The sequence below is a fragment of the Trichosurus vulpecula genome, chromosome 9, assembly GCF_011100635.1.
Source record: "Trichosurus vulpecula isolate mTriVul1 chromosome 9, mTriVul1.pri, whole genome shotgun sequence".
Taxonomy (NCBI): domain Eukaryota; kingdom Metazoa; phylum Chordata; class Mammalia; order Diprotodontia; family Phalangeridae; genus Trichosurus; species Trichosurus vulpecula.
In genome coordinates this window covers 163,369,452-163,383,553 of record NC_050581.1, presented here as the reverse complement: position 1 = coordinate 163,383,553, position 14,102 = coordinate 163,369,452, and the positions used below count along the sequence as shown (strand labels likewise).

The 14,102-nt window shown below is 38.3% G+C and overlaps 1 pseudogene; it reads left to right on the top strand.

Annotated features, from left to right (window-relative positions):
* The first annotated feature begins 1,135 nt into the window (after nt 1-1,135).
* LOC118832284 lies at nt 1,136-4,225 on the top strand (annotated as a pseudogene).
* The last annotated feature ends 9,877 nt before the right edge of the window (nt 4,226-14,102 follow it).

Sequence of the window (14,102 nt, the reverse complement as noted above, 5' to 3'; positions counted from 1 at the left end):
AAAGAACCTGAAACTCACTTTCAGTAAAATGCATATGATTAATATGTCAGTATTTTAAGAACCTGTGATTTTGCTGGCATGGGGACTCCTTCTCGTTAAAATCACAGCCACTCTATGACTTGGTAGATGGTCTCTGAGATTTTCTGCAGCTAAAAATTATGTCACCCTTCAACACACTTAGTGGTGAACTGCAAATTTAGCTAAGTTGATGCTTGGACAACAGACATAAAAGCTGTCATTAGGCCCATATACAAATATTTTCTGGCTTGGGAGTACCAGTCAGAGTGAACGCATCTTCAGTTACTTTCAGACCAGAGGTAGGCATCAAGGAAGAACTTCAGTGTACTTTAGTCACCAAATAAAAAAAAAGTTTATATTGTTATTCTTTCTCTAGAGACATCTGCATTAAGGGAATACTATACTCTCCATCCCTTCTCCCCAGTAAGTTTGAATCTTTTTTTTTAAATTCAAGAGACCACAGACACCAGAAATCACATCCATAACACTGTTAAGAAATTTTGAAAGGAACTTTTTAGCACTGGGAACTCTCATGACTAAATCATCATCACTTGTAATCTGGTTAAGTTTCTTAGCCCCTGACCCTGTGGACTTCTGCACTTCCCACCTTAGCCCAGTTTCCTCAAGATGGAGATACCTTTACACCTCCAGACTCCTCCACTGATAGGTCAGTTACTTTATGGAATCTCCGTTTGAGAAAGTAACCCAGACAAGCAAGACTCACTTCTAACTCTGCTTCTCAGATCCCAGCTCTATATTTTTGGAACTCCAAAACACCCCTTGCTTTCCAGTTCCCTTTTCTAAACTGCCTCCCTCCCCGCATCCCAATCACCATTAAAGTATAAGCTCCTGTATTTATATTTCCTGTTCTTAGTTTAATATCAGGCACACAGGGCTTAATAAATGATTTATCTAATCTCATTACCTTTAACCATAGGTATTTTAGACTGATGAATCGAATACGATGGACCTTTCCAGACATTCTGGAAAGTCATTTAATTATGGTTCTCATTAATTCCTTGAACAATGAAAAGACATAGGGTGAAAGACAGTGGGTAGATTTATAACTAACTAACCCCCTAAATAAAAAAAAATAATGATTAAATGATTGATGTCAATGATAATTAAATCATCAATATTGAATAGTATTGAGGGAGAAGAGAAGAGGATCCAGGACAGGTTGGGGACATTCCCCTTTGGTGGACATGTCCTGGTTGAAAATCCATCAAAGAACACTGAGGAGTGGTCAGACAGGTAGGAGGGGAACCAGGAAAGCATAGTGTCCCTGAAACCCAGAGGGACTGTCAGTCAATTATTTATTCAGGACTGGCTATTGGCTAGGCACTCAGCTAAGCCCTGGGGATGCAAAGAAAGGTAAAAGACAATTCCTGCTCTTGAGAAGCTCACAATGTAATGGGGGGAGACATGTCAAAACTGGAGACACTTTTTATACTACAAGCTATATACAGTATAAATTGAAGATAATCAACAAAAGGAAGGCACTAGACAAGAGGAATGAAAAAGGCTGCCTATGGAGGATGGGCTTTTAATTGGGACTTGGGGAAGACCAGGGAAGCCAGGAGGCAAAGATGGGGACAGTGTTGAGGCATGAGGGATAGCCAGAGAAAATGCCTGGGGTCAGGAAGTTCATGGTCTTGTCTTGTTAATGGAAGAGCAGGGGTGCCAGTGTCACTGGGCAGCAGAGTACTTTGTGGGTGACAAGCTGTAAGAAGATTTAAAAGATAAGGAGGCAGGTTATGAAGGACTTTGAGTATTAAACAAAGGGTTTTATATTTGATACTAGAGGTGATAGGGATGCAGTTCATAGAGTAGGAGAGTAGCATCAAAAATCAAGTGAGAGTGTTTTTGGTTTTGCTTTGTTTTGTTTTGTTTTTTTGGCTGCTGTTTAAGGATGAGATGACATGGGTACAGAAGCAGTCAGTAGACAAGAAGAGACTGAAGAAAAATGAAAGAACAGGAATGATAAAGGGAGTAATCTTCAGGAGATGAGATGGATGGAATGGGAATAACTTGTAGGTAAAGGAGTTTGCCTTAGGGCCCCAGTCTTCAGGTGAGAGGGGAATGAAGAAAATGGCTTTAGCAGAAGGCATTTCGGTGATGAGGAGAAGGGGAGAAGAAGCAGCTCTAAGAGTTGGGTCTCCATTTTTTCAATAAAAATGGTTCCAAGGGTGGGGAACCTGTGGTCTTGAGTCCACATGTGTCCTTCTAGTTCCTTGGGTGTGGTCTTTTGTCTGAGTCCAAGTTTTACAGAACAAATCTTTTTATTAAAGGGATTTGTTCTGTGAAGTTTGGATTCAGTCAAAGGGTCACACTTTAGACTAAAAAGGGTCTAAACTTCAGACAATCTGCTGAGTTTGAACTGGAGAGGGGTTAGTTAAGGCTTGTATCCCCGGCTAGCTTGTGTTCAAGAAGGAGGCCTCCATGTTCCTAGAGAGACTTCTCTACCTTTCCCTTGCCTTTATCACAGATGTGTCCCTGGACCTGTTTCTGAGCCACAATCAAGGCCACTGGGGCTGGCCTCAGTCCAAACCTGGCACATGCCTTCCATCACTCAGACCCTGGCATAGCAGCTACAGGCATCACAGCTGAACCTGGTCCCAGTGGTGGTCCTGGCCCCAGATGGGCATTGCCAAAGCCCACGGAAAGCTAAGCCTGGTTGGAGTTCCTGTTGGGTCCGGCCTTACTCCTTCTGGAGGACAACAGGAAGCCACAGGGTGGTGAGAAATATGAACACCCCCCCCACTCCCCACCATCCCATAACCAGGGACCCTCACCCCGAGTACCTGTGGGCCATAGCCAAGAGAATATCTTGTACTTGGAGGCCTTTAAAACAAATCTATCTCTCTTGAGGATGCCTGGAAAGAAATCTTGCTCATAGATATGTAGGTTACTTATGGGAAATCTGCCAGAAGATATTGTAGAGGCTACTTCAAACGATTATCAGCTAAATATGGAAAACCTGATGAAGTCTTTATCAGCAATGGCAAAGGATTGTGATTCATCAAACTGGAATCTGATGCCTGGGGGGAAAATGCAAAAGCAGAATTTGATGATAGACCGAGGAGAGGGCAATGATTTTGGGTTCCTTTTGCCCTCCTTGCAGCTGGCCTATCTGTACAAAATTTTTCACCCCATGTTTCCAAGGGAATTACTAGAGTACACATTCAGCCAATTTGGACCTATTGAAAGGGTTGTCTTTATTGGTGATGATTGAGGAAGATCTACAGGAAAAGGCACTGATGAATTCCTTTCTAAGAAAGGAAGGGGGGGCAGAGATTGAGAGACAGAGAGAGAGAGAGACAGAGAGAGAGAGAGACAGACAGAGAGAGAGAGAGAGAGAGAATGAGAGAGAAAATGAAAGAAAAAAGAAAAGAAGAAAAGAAAGCATTGGAACATTTCAGTGAAGGAGGTTTTTGTTAACACCAGGTCTATGTCCAGTCTTTGTGAAACCATTTGAATAATTACATAATGAAGATGGTCTTCCTGAAAAACTGGCACAGAAGAATCCAATGTATTAAAAGGAGAAAGAGAACCCTCTCTGTTTTGTTGAATATGACACCTTTGTGTTTGAATATTTCCCAGAGATGTAGTCTTTAGATTGAAAAAAAAAACAGCAAAGGAATCAGGTTGAGAAAAACATGAAATATATACAAGATTAAGTGGAGAGTGAAATGAAAGGTGCATCTTCTACTCCAGGATCTAAAGAGACATCAAGAGGAGCTGAGACAGATGAAGCAACTTCACAATCAAAAAATGCAGAAACACAAAGAAATACAGCTAAGGCAAGGGGAAGAGAAGAAAAGAGAAGAAATTATTCAGTAATGTGAGATCAAAAAGCAAATGAGATACCAAAGAGAAGAAAGATATAAGCACGTGTTATATATGGATCCACTAGATGGAGAGATAAGAATGGTTGGTAATGGAGTAATGAACTTGGAAGAGCTTCATGGCTCAGGAAGCCAGAAATTTCTGCCTTTAGGTGGTGGTGTTATAGGTTATGAGGCCAGCCCTGGAATTCCACCAACAGTGTTCCATGTTGAGAAGTAATACCTGTACTGAGCTCTTTCGGCAGGGAGGAGCTGGGCCTGAGGCTACACAGAGCGGTGGAGAAATGGGACCTGGAACTCCAGCAGGGTAAGGCAGAGAAAGAGAATATGAAGGCCCACATTAAAAGCCCCAATTTTAGTTGTGCTATTTAGGCTTTCATTCCAGTTTGTCTTTTCTTGTTTAGCCACCTTTTTAATTCTCACCTTTTAATAAGTAAACTACAATTTTATGGACGTTAGAAATTTTTGGACCTAATATTTTTAAATGGTTTTGGTCTGTATGGGTGAGTAAAATTATGTAATGTACTGTTTCAAAAAGAATGTAAAGTTAGTTTGTTTTCTTGAATGTATAACTTCTCTAAAGTTATAACAGTGTACCTTGCATCACTGAAATCCCAAAGTGTACTTTTTTTTACTGTGCTTCAAATAAGTAGGGAAAATAGCTATAAATATGATCTTCAATTTTATCATTCATGCTTTCATCGTATTAGTTCAGGTAATATACTTGAAAGTTTAAGACTTGGCCTTTGAAAGGTGTTTATAATTTGTGGGAAAATATATTTAGAGGCAAATTGTCTTTCCACAAATGATTTTACTTTTAAAGAACTGAAATAACAGTAATTACTGGCTTGCTGTTCATTAAATATAGTATGCAGAAATGAGGATAAGCTACCATGAGTGTTTTGGAAATGGTGATATAAGTTAAAGCAGAATTGTAAATGGGAGGAAATATGTATCAAGATTATGGAATGGATTTCAGAACTGTTGGTGAGGGGAGGCAGTAAGTTGGCTGAGGTTTTTTTAAAAAAAATTCATTTATTTCTTTTATTAATAGTCCTGTCTATGACTTTTACCCTATGTTTGATAGTTTTTAACATTGCAAAAAATAAGTCATTTCACTCCCCTACAGAATGGCTTGTCTTGACTTCTCTTCCAAATTAAAGATTTTTAAAAGTGAGAGGGGAAAATGAAGTTAATTGAGGAGTTGTAAAAGGGTTACCTTATGGCAATGAGGGCCTGATTGAGGTTGAGTAACTAATTTGTAGTAGACTCAAGCAGCATGGCAGCATGATTTTATGACGTTCTGTAGCTTTATTTGAAAGCAAATGGGTTTGATGGAAGGAAATCTAGAGTGGAATTCTTTCCTTTGCTCATTTTTATAAATGACTTTGATAATGTCATAGAAAACCAGTCTATTTTGCACATTAGATCACAAAACTGAGATCCAAAATGTGTTCAAGAGTATAGAATAATGGGCAAAACTTAGATAAATTTAAGACTGGAGTTTAAGAAAAAAATCATAATTTTCTCTAGGAATAAGGGTATTAGGTAGAAAACTATTCAAATAAAAAAAGATCATTTTAAGAGACTGAAAACCAGATATAAACAAACTGTCTAATGTGGTGGTCAAAGAAACTAATGGCATCTTAGGCTGCCTTCAGAGAGGCATAGCATTAGCCAATTAATGTGCCTCAACTCACTTCCTATCACCTCCAGAATCAAATACAAAATACTGTATTTGGCATTCAAAGTCTTTCATAACCTAGCCTTGTCCTACTTTTCAATTCTTCTTATATCTTGCTCTTTGCCAAATACTTGAAGGTGACACTGGCCTTTTTGCTGTTCCATAAATAAGACACACATCTCTTAGTTCTAGGCATTTTCTCTGGCTGTTCCATATTCCTGGAATTATCTTATTTTTTATCTCTACATATTGGTTTCCCTGGCTTCCTTTAGGTGCCAATCAAAATCCTGCCATCTACAGGAAGTACTTTTAATTCTATGCCTTCCCTCTTCAATTATTTCCTATTTATTGTATATAGGTTCTTTGTACACACTTGTTTTCTTGTCTACAGGAAGTATTTTCCAATCCCTTTCAATTATAGTGCCTTCCCTCTTCAATTATTTCCTATTTATCATGTATATAGCTTGTTTATGCACACACTTGTTTCTTGTTGTCTACCCCATAAAGTAGTGAGCTCTCTCCTCTCCCCTCCGCTGCTCTTCCCTCCCCTCTCCCCTCCCCTCTCCTTCCCTGCCCCCCTCCCCTCCCCTCCCCTCCCCTCTTCTCTTCTCTTCTTTTTGTCCATCTGGGGTATCAAACCCTTACCTGCCACCAGTGTTCTGCCCAGAAGAATGTAATTTTGATTTTGCACAGCCTTTCCTCACAACACCAATTCACTTGCATGTCATGATATCACAGGTCTGATGTCACTGTCTTCTTCCAGAAGAAAGGCCAAACAACACCAACACCAACACAGTGAGCTCCTTGAGGGTAGGGACGACCTTTGGCCTCTCTTTGTATCCTCAGCACTTAACATGGTGTCTGGCACAACATAGACATTTAATAAATGCTCATTGACTGAATCTCTGTGAGCAGGAAAAAAAATAGGGGATGAGATCAGCTAGCAGGGCAAATGAATGGCCTCCCTAAGCCTTCAGCATCCAGAGTGGATTTTCCCATAGTCCTACTCAGTATTTTCTTGTCATACCTTTTAAGACAATTATAATAAAAGTTAAACCCATTATCCAGTGAACCAACCCTCAAACACTTGGATAAAAATAACACATTCTGTTTTTAAACTGTGACTGTACTAGTGTAAGTTAGACATTAGAAATAACTTTCTATAAGAGTTCCAGACATTATTATCAAAGGAAGCTGTGGGATATGATCTCTGAAAAAAAAAGAAGCCTACCATCTATGACCTTTTTCTCAAGTGTGCTCATGGAATTACAGAATTTCAAAGTTGGAAAGGTCTTTCATAGCCAATCTGAACCTCCTAAAGGACTCCCGTGTATCATATCCAGAAAATCTTATTCAGGCTCTGAACATCAACCAGTGAGAAAGAACTCCTTCCCAAGGGAGCCTATTTCTCCTATAGAGAGCCCTAATTTTTAACAAAGTTTTTTTTTTCCTGGCCTGAAGCCAAAATATATCTTTTTGCAACTTTCATTCATTACCCCAAATTCAATCCTCAAAAGTTTTAGTGGGGGAAATTGTAACCCAGTACTGAATTTCTGCCATTTTATACCATTAACTCTTATAGTACAAAATGCATATGTTTAATAGTAAGCACATTAAAAAACTGGGGTGGGGTGGAGGGAAATCTACCTAGTTAATTAAAAAAAATTATTATGTGGATACTAAGGGCTAGGAACTTTGTGAAAGTGTGGGGGATACAAAGAAAGGTGAAGACAGTCTTTACCGTCAAGGAGATAAAAATCTAATAAGAGCAGGACAACAAAAGACAGAAGCTGAAAGTCAGTGAGGTGGGCTAAGACCAGAGGGAGTGCAACTGAGTGGGAAATGAAGAAACGGCTCCTGGGTTCTCTCTTTAAGTGGAGGATCTGGGCAGAACACTCTACTGTCTACTCTCCAATCAGAGGGACAGGGGGCTCTCAGGGGCAGGATATATTGAAGAGGTATGAGTTTTGGGGTTGATGTCATCTTACAGAGTGATGAGATTCCAGAGTGTATGATGCAATCCAGAGGAGTTGAGGAGAGAATGAAGAGTACCCTCCCCAGCAGTCAGGGCCCACATACCTTTCAATTTAAAATCTACAACTATTATCAATTTCAGGAGGATTGATAATGTCTATTAAGTAATATATATGCATCGCAGTTTAAAAGAAAAAAAACTTCCCCAATTTATTTTTAAATATTTAAAAGAGACTTTGATTTTTATTTTCTAAAAGAGTCAGCATATCCCACCATATAGCTTTACTTAACTTGGTGTGACTAATCCCATGTGTGTGACATCAGCTGTCTCAGCTTTAATAAGGTCTTATGTTCTAACAAAGTAAAACTAAAGAAAAAAATGCCTTCTAGGGAAAAAAAATTTCATGATTTTTAAACAAGGTCTTGGTACAGTAACATTCTTGTTATTTAGTGAATCGAGGTTGGGGGAGATGTTGAAATTCTGCAAAGTATTCTCCATATCTCTAATTCACTTGGTTGGCTTTCAGAAATGCTAACAGCTATTGACTAGACTTTCACAGCACATCAATCTCTCCAAATGAGGGAAATGAAGGGAAAGAGGACTTACCGTGTTTCTTACCTAGGAATGGCTCAGGGATGTTTATTGACCAGTTATTCCATTAATCACTCTTCATTTCAAGTGAACAAGTTCTTTTCATGGTCTTTGATACAAAAGCCCATGTTTGAAAAAAATCATAGAGAAAAAAATCCAAAGGGGTCAAATTGAAGTGCTTTAGAATTGAGGCTATTTTGATACACAAAGTCAAGGCCATTGCTCTCCAGAATTCCAGGGAAAAGTAGAGGCACAATGGGTTAACAACAAATATTGTAGGTCTAAGCTCTGGAAGCTGTGACAATAATATGTTTGTGATACAAGAGCAGAGATTTGCATCTAACAACATTCCTACTTTTAGGTGACAAATGGAAAAAAGGTGATCCCAGAATTTCAACAAGGGAGTTATGAAGGTAAGAGGGAAGAGCTGCAACTAGAAGGAGACAAATGGCCATCAGTCCCAGAGTACTGACATACTTCCCCTACTGTCTTCACACTTCATTTTCTTGTCCTCTACTGTCCTGCTACCCTTTGGTCCCTTTGCTGTGGCAAATGGAACAGCTAGGTTGCTCAGTTGATAGAGTACTGGGTTTAGATTTAGGAAGACCTGAGCTCAGACATTTACTAGCTGTGTGATCCTGGGCAAATCACTTAACCTCTGCTTTTCTGTTTCTTCATCTGTACAATGGGGATATTTTGGGTTGTTGAGAGGGATTGAATGATATAATAATATTAAAGCACTTAGCTCAGTGCCTGGCACAGAGCACGCTCTATATAAATATTAGTTATTATTTTGTCCTCATTATTGTTGCTATTCCCATCTCTTCAAGTGGAGTGTGTTAATGGAGATTGATCCATGGATGAAAGGGATCTGTAAGAACACCTTCTGGGCAGGTACCATATCTAAATAAAGCTGGTGTACTAGACAACCTTTCGTACCCCTTCCAGTTCTATAATCCTATGATTTTTTTATTCCAATTCATCTTTGCAAGCCTCCCATAAAGCCTACTACTGAATTCTGCTTATGATTAATGACTCGTTTTGCATCTCAATATGATTTTTGAACAGATTGATAAATTAGTATTTCATCACATGGTGGTCTCAGATGGTATGTTCTGCCAGAATGAAGCAAACTATTCATAACTATTTTTTCTTGTGTTTGTCTAGTACTTACTATGATAAACAAGTTGTTTTTGTTCAGTCGTTTCAGTCATATTCAACTCTCTTTAACCCTGTTTGGGGTTTTCTTGGCAAAAATACTGGAGTGGTTTGCCATTTTCTTCTCCAGCTCACTTTATAAATCGGAAAGCTGAGGCAAAGTGGGTTAAGTTACTTTCCCAGGGCCACAGCAAATAAGTATCTGAAGCCGGATTTGAACTCAGGTCTTCCTGACACCAGACTCAGTACTCTTGCTGCTCCTATTATAAACAAGAGTGACTAACGAAATCACTGAATTAGGTCCCTTGAGGTGTAAGACATGTTAAAATAAGAAGTAAAATGACACCAGCAGTTATTCAACAAGTATTCATTAAGAAGAGAAGTGACTCCCGCCACATATATGGGTGGAGAATTGCCATCTGTGATAGGCTAACCACTCCTCTTAGCTATAAGTTCTCCTGCCTGCCCTTTGTCTACAAAGTCAGTGTCTTAAGCACACATATAATTGTAAGATATTGTGCTATACCAAACTAACTGGGTCACATCCTCAACTCCCATGAGCATCAGACTCTCAATAATGGAACTAATCAAATAATTAACCCTCTTGTAGAATGTAAGTTACCTGAAGACAAGTTTATTTTTCTTTATATCTTCCTTCCCTAGAACAATTTCTCACATTTAGAAAAAACTTAGTTAAAACTTATAGAATAGGATAAAATGGGATGGGAAGGGATGGGATGGAATTTAATAATCACGAGCAGATGGATAAAATCACAGGGGAAAACAAAATATGTTCAATATGCTTAGTCACACTTACCTCACATAGACATGGCCAAAGTGAAAAGCATTTTTACCGTATTTTTTTAGCCTGCATGCAAGTAAATCTCATTCAAGTTCTGCTCCTTTTTGAATAAGCTCCTTTGAAAAGTTCAGCTATATGTGCTATGCTAAGATACCTCAATTAATATATTATTTGGGCTTTGGGTGGTTGACTTTTCCCTCCCCACTCCAGCAACAGTTCTGAGTTCAGCATTTCACTCTGGTGCTTCAGTTCTGCCTGCTTATATTCTGTACCAAAATGGGTCACTCCATAGGCACTGGCAGTTGGGTCCTTTTAGAAAGCTTTTCATATAAGCAATTGACTATTCTTTGCTCCTAGATGACTGTGAGCATTTTATTCTCAGATTACAAATGGAATTGGTTCATTTGTATTTCACACACAGACCCCCAAACATAAAGGTTAGCAATTAGCTTGCTGAATGGAGGATGGATAAGATAGAATTCCTTCTGGGCTTTTAAAGGGTGTCTCAGGCTTTGACTAAAGTCAGAGGACTTTCTGAACTGGATGTCACTGTAGGATATTTGAACCCTTTTCTGGCATTTTTTTAATCATTGCTCAAAAGAAATGGGGATTCAAACAGGTCGCATTAACAGTCTTGTCTGGATTTCCAATGAGCGTCCTGTTTTCATTTCTTTCCAGGGCTAAATTGATACATTTTTGTACAGGTATGTGGTGGCGAGCGCTGGTTAAGGCCTTCTTTGAAGCACAATAGCTTCCTATTGAACTGAGGCCAGTAAAAGTATCCAGAGCCTCTTGGTTCCTCTCAGCTTTGAAAAGCCGGTTATTCCCAAGAAAGATCAGTTGACACAGACTTTTATCCCTCCAGGAGTAGCTGGCTTTATGGCCCAAATGTAGAATCATTCAGAATGTGAAGTGATAAGGTTGATTTGTGTCCCTTACCCCTTCTCAAACTTCTGGCACCTAATAACGATGAAAAGGAGACTCAATCAAATTACAGACAAATGAAACGTCCCCCTGAGCCCTAGGTAATAGAGATATGTGGGCATCAAATCAGATTGCCTCAGTAGCCATGTGTTTCAAAATGATTTCTAGTTAGGTAGAGGATAAAATTTTCCTTTGTCCAGCCATTGCTGCTTTTCAGGTTTGCAAACCTGAAAAGGCAATCAGAATACAAACTGATTATTTTTGTTTGAGGATAGTTCCAGTCTTTCTTTACCTAACTTCAAGCTCCTTATCTGGAAAGTACAGTGGAAAGAGTCCTGAATTTTAAGTCAGAGGACCTAGGATTATTTCCTAACTCTGCAAAATGTTTCCTGTGTGACCATGGACAAGTCACTTCAACTCCATATGCCTCATCCGGAAACTGAAGGGTTTAAACTAAGTGGCTTCTAAGATTCTTTCCAGCTTAAATCTTTGATCCTATGATCTAAATGAATTTGTGTGGCAGAGTTGGGCAAACTCCCCTAAGAAGGATTGAAAAAAGTGTAGGACATGAGGACTTCAATGACACATTTTAATTGGGCCATCCTTACAAAATATAAACAAGAAAGTTTTATCCCAGGGAAAGATGTATGACTACTCTTGGGTAGTCTGATCCCTAGATCCAGTAAGGATGATTGCTAACAAATCTCTGTTATCTACTTGGTAAAAGACCTATCTACAAGGCATTAGATATTGACCTGACCTAATGGTCTATTTCACAGCCATTCTTAACAGGCATTTTTTAACCTGGTAGCGACAGAATGCAAGCCATATATCATAAATTCACTATCACCACAAACTGCAATGATTAACAGATGCTGATAAATGGTTAACAAACGAGCAAGAAGCTCATAGCCAATAATGATGTCATAATGATAGTAAATGCAAAGAACTATGAATTTCCTCTCGTTTGTAGCATAGTCCTACCTATGATGAACCCATCGTCTCCCAGCATGTTCAATTATATTTTACCTTACAGATTTTTCCAATTCCTTTACCAACGACATTGTTGCATTGTTCCTTTGGCTCAAATTGGAATTTGTTTAAAACTAGTACATTATGAATTGAATCCTGCAGATTATAAATATATCTCTTAGATCAGGAATCACCTCATAGGAAATTGAGCATAAGTATATTTGACTTGTTTCTATCAGAAATAGAAAACTGTAAATGGTTTGACAACATAAGCAAGGAAGATGTAGCTCTCATACTATACAGGCATAAGTCTGATTATGTTGAAAAGTAGATTTTCATGTTTCTTCTGATGATGTAAGCTTCAAGACAGAGATCAGGTTCATAAGAGAAAGAAAGGGTTTCTAGAAGATATGATTCATGGAACTCAATCTGTGATGTCAACAATATAAAGACTTCTCAATTCAGTTAGGTATTTTGTCTTTGAATTAAGAGACATAGGGTGCTGTCTAGAATACTGAGAGATTATGTGATTTTTCCCTTGGTCACACAGGGAGAATGTGTGAGACACAGAATTTGAACATGAGTTCTCCAGGGATTGAACCCCAAACTCTATCCATTACTCTACTTTTAAAGTCATTCTTAGATAAGCACAGTATAAACCAGTCTCCTTCCAAAAAAGTAAATGTCATTTAAATGTTTTCCCACAGGTAATATTATGTATAAAATAGTTGCTCTAAATAAATGTAATTTATTTTAAAAGACCTTTGTTTCACCATCTGAAAGGAGTGCTGTTGCTTTCTTATTTTGACAGTCTTCCCATTCATTCCCTATAATATTCTCCTTTTGTATTTGCTTGAAGCAATTTAAAAATAGCAATACAGACTCCTATAGTATCACTAAGACAGGAATTAATTGCACAGAAAACAGAAAATTAGTCACCGTTTTTCAGCAACAATAAATTATTTATATTCTATGTTGAAAACATCCTCCAAGAAAGTCCCATTCTCCTGGTTTATTGTGGTATGTAGGTGACCCTTGTTTCTCAGTAGATATGTTTGCTGGTGAAGCATGAACTCTACTAGGTTCTACAAAGCTAGAGAGGTTTTAAAGACAGGTCAAGGGGCACACCGTGTCTGCCATCAAGGAACCAAGACAGTTAAGTATAGAAAATCTCATGGCCAAAAGTTTTGCCACACAGTGATGAATTGTTTAGTTGCTATGATCCACGATAAGAGAAAACAAAGCTGCCTGAAATTGTTTGCCCCTCCCTTCTGATTTCCTTGTGATGACAGAGAGAAAGCAGAAAGGTAGTCAGAGTCTTCATTACAATCACACAGTTCTTAGTCCATCTACAAACCATAGTTAAATTGTGTGTGTTCTTAATGAACAATCTTGGTCAACCACACAATTCATATGCATTTATTAAATACCCACAATGTACACAGCTTTATATTAGTCTCTAGGAATATAGACAAAACAATGAAATAGAGAGTCACTGCATTCAAGTAGTTTATAATCCAATAGTCCATCACGGGAAATAACATATGTAAGCATGTCTAAAATATATGCAAAAATATGTGCATATGTGTGCATGTATATGTGTGTATATGTATATATACACCTATACGCACATATATGTTTGTATATATTCATATACATTTGTGTGCACATACACATATGTATGTGTGTGTGTATATACACACATATATAAGAGACTATCAATTTAACTTTTGAAGAAATTTTGTCATATCTATGTTGACATTCTCATTATAAATACACTATTAATAAAAAAAAGATTGTAGCAACATGCACAGGCACTTTGGGAGTGACTACTCCGAACAAATATATACATGGAGGAATTGATCTGGCCATATTACCAAACCACCACCACCAGCAACAACAAAGCATGATTATGTTGGTTATCTTTTCTTGCAGTGATCACAAGAGTAAGCAAACAAACTGTAATGAAGATAATTGCAGCTTCTGGGACAACATCTGTTGCAGAGGTTGAAGCAAAGAAATCCCATGAAGAACTTGACAAGGCATGACAAACTAATTCAACATGTGCTTTAATTCACAATGGTTTCAGTATGATGATGGGCTCAGAGGAGGAAAGCAAAACATTGGAAA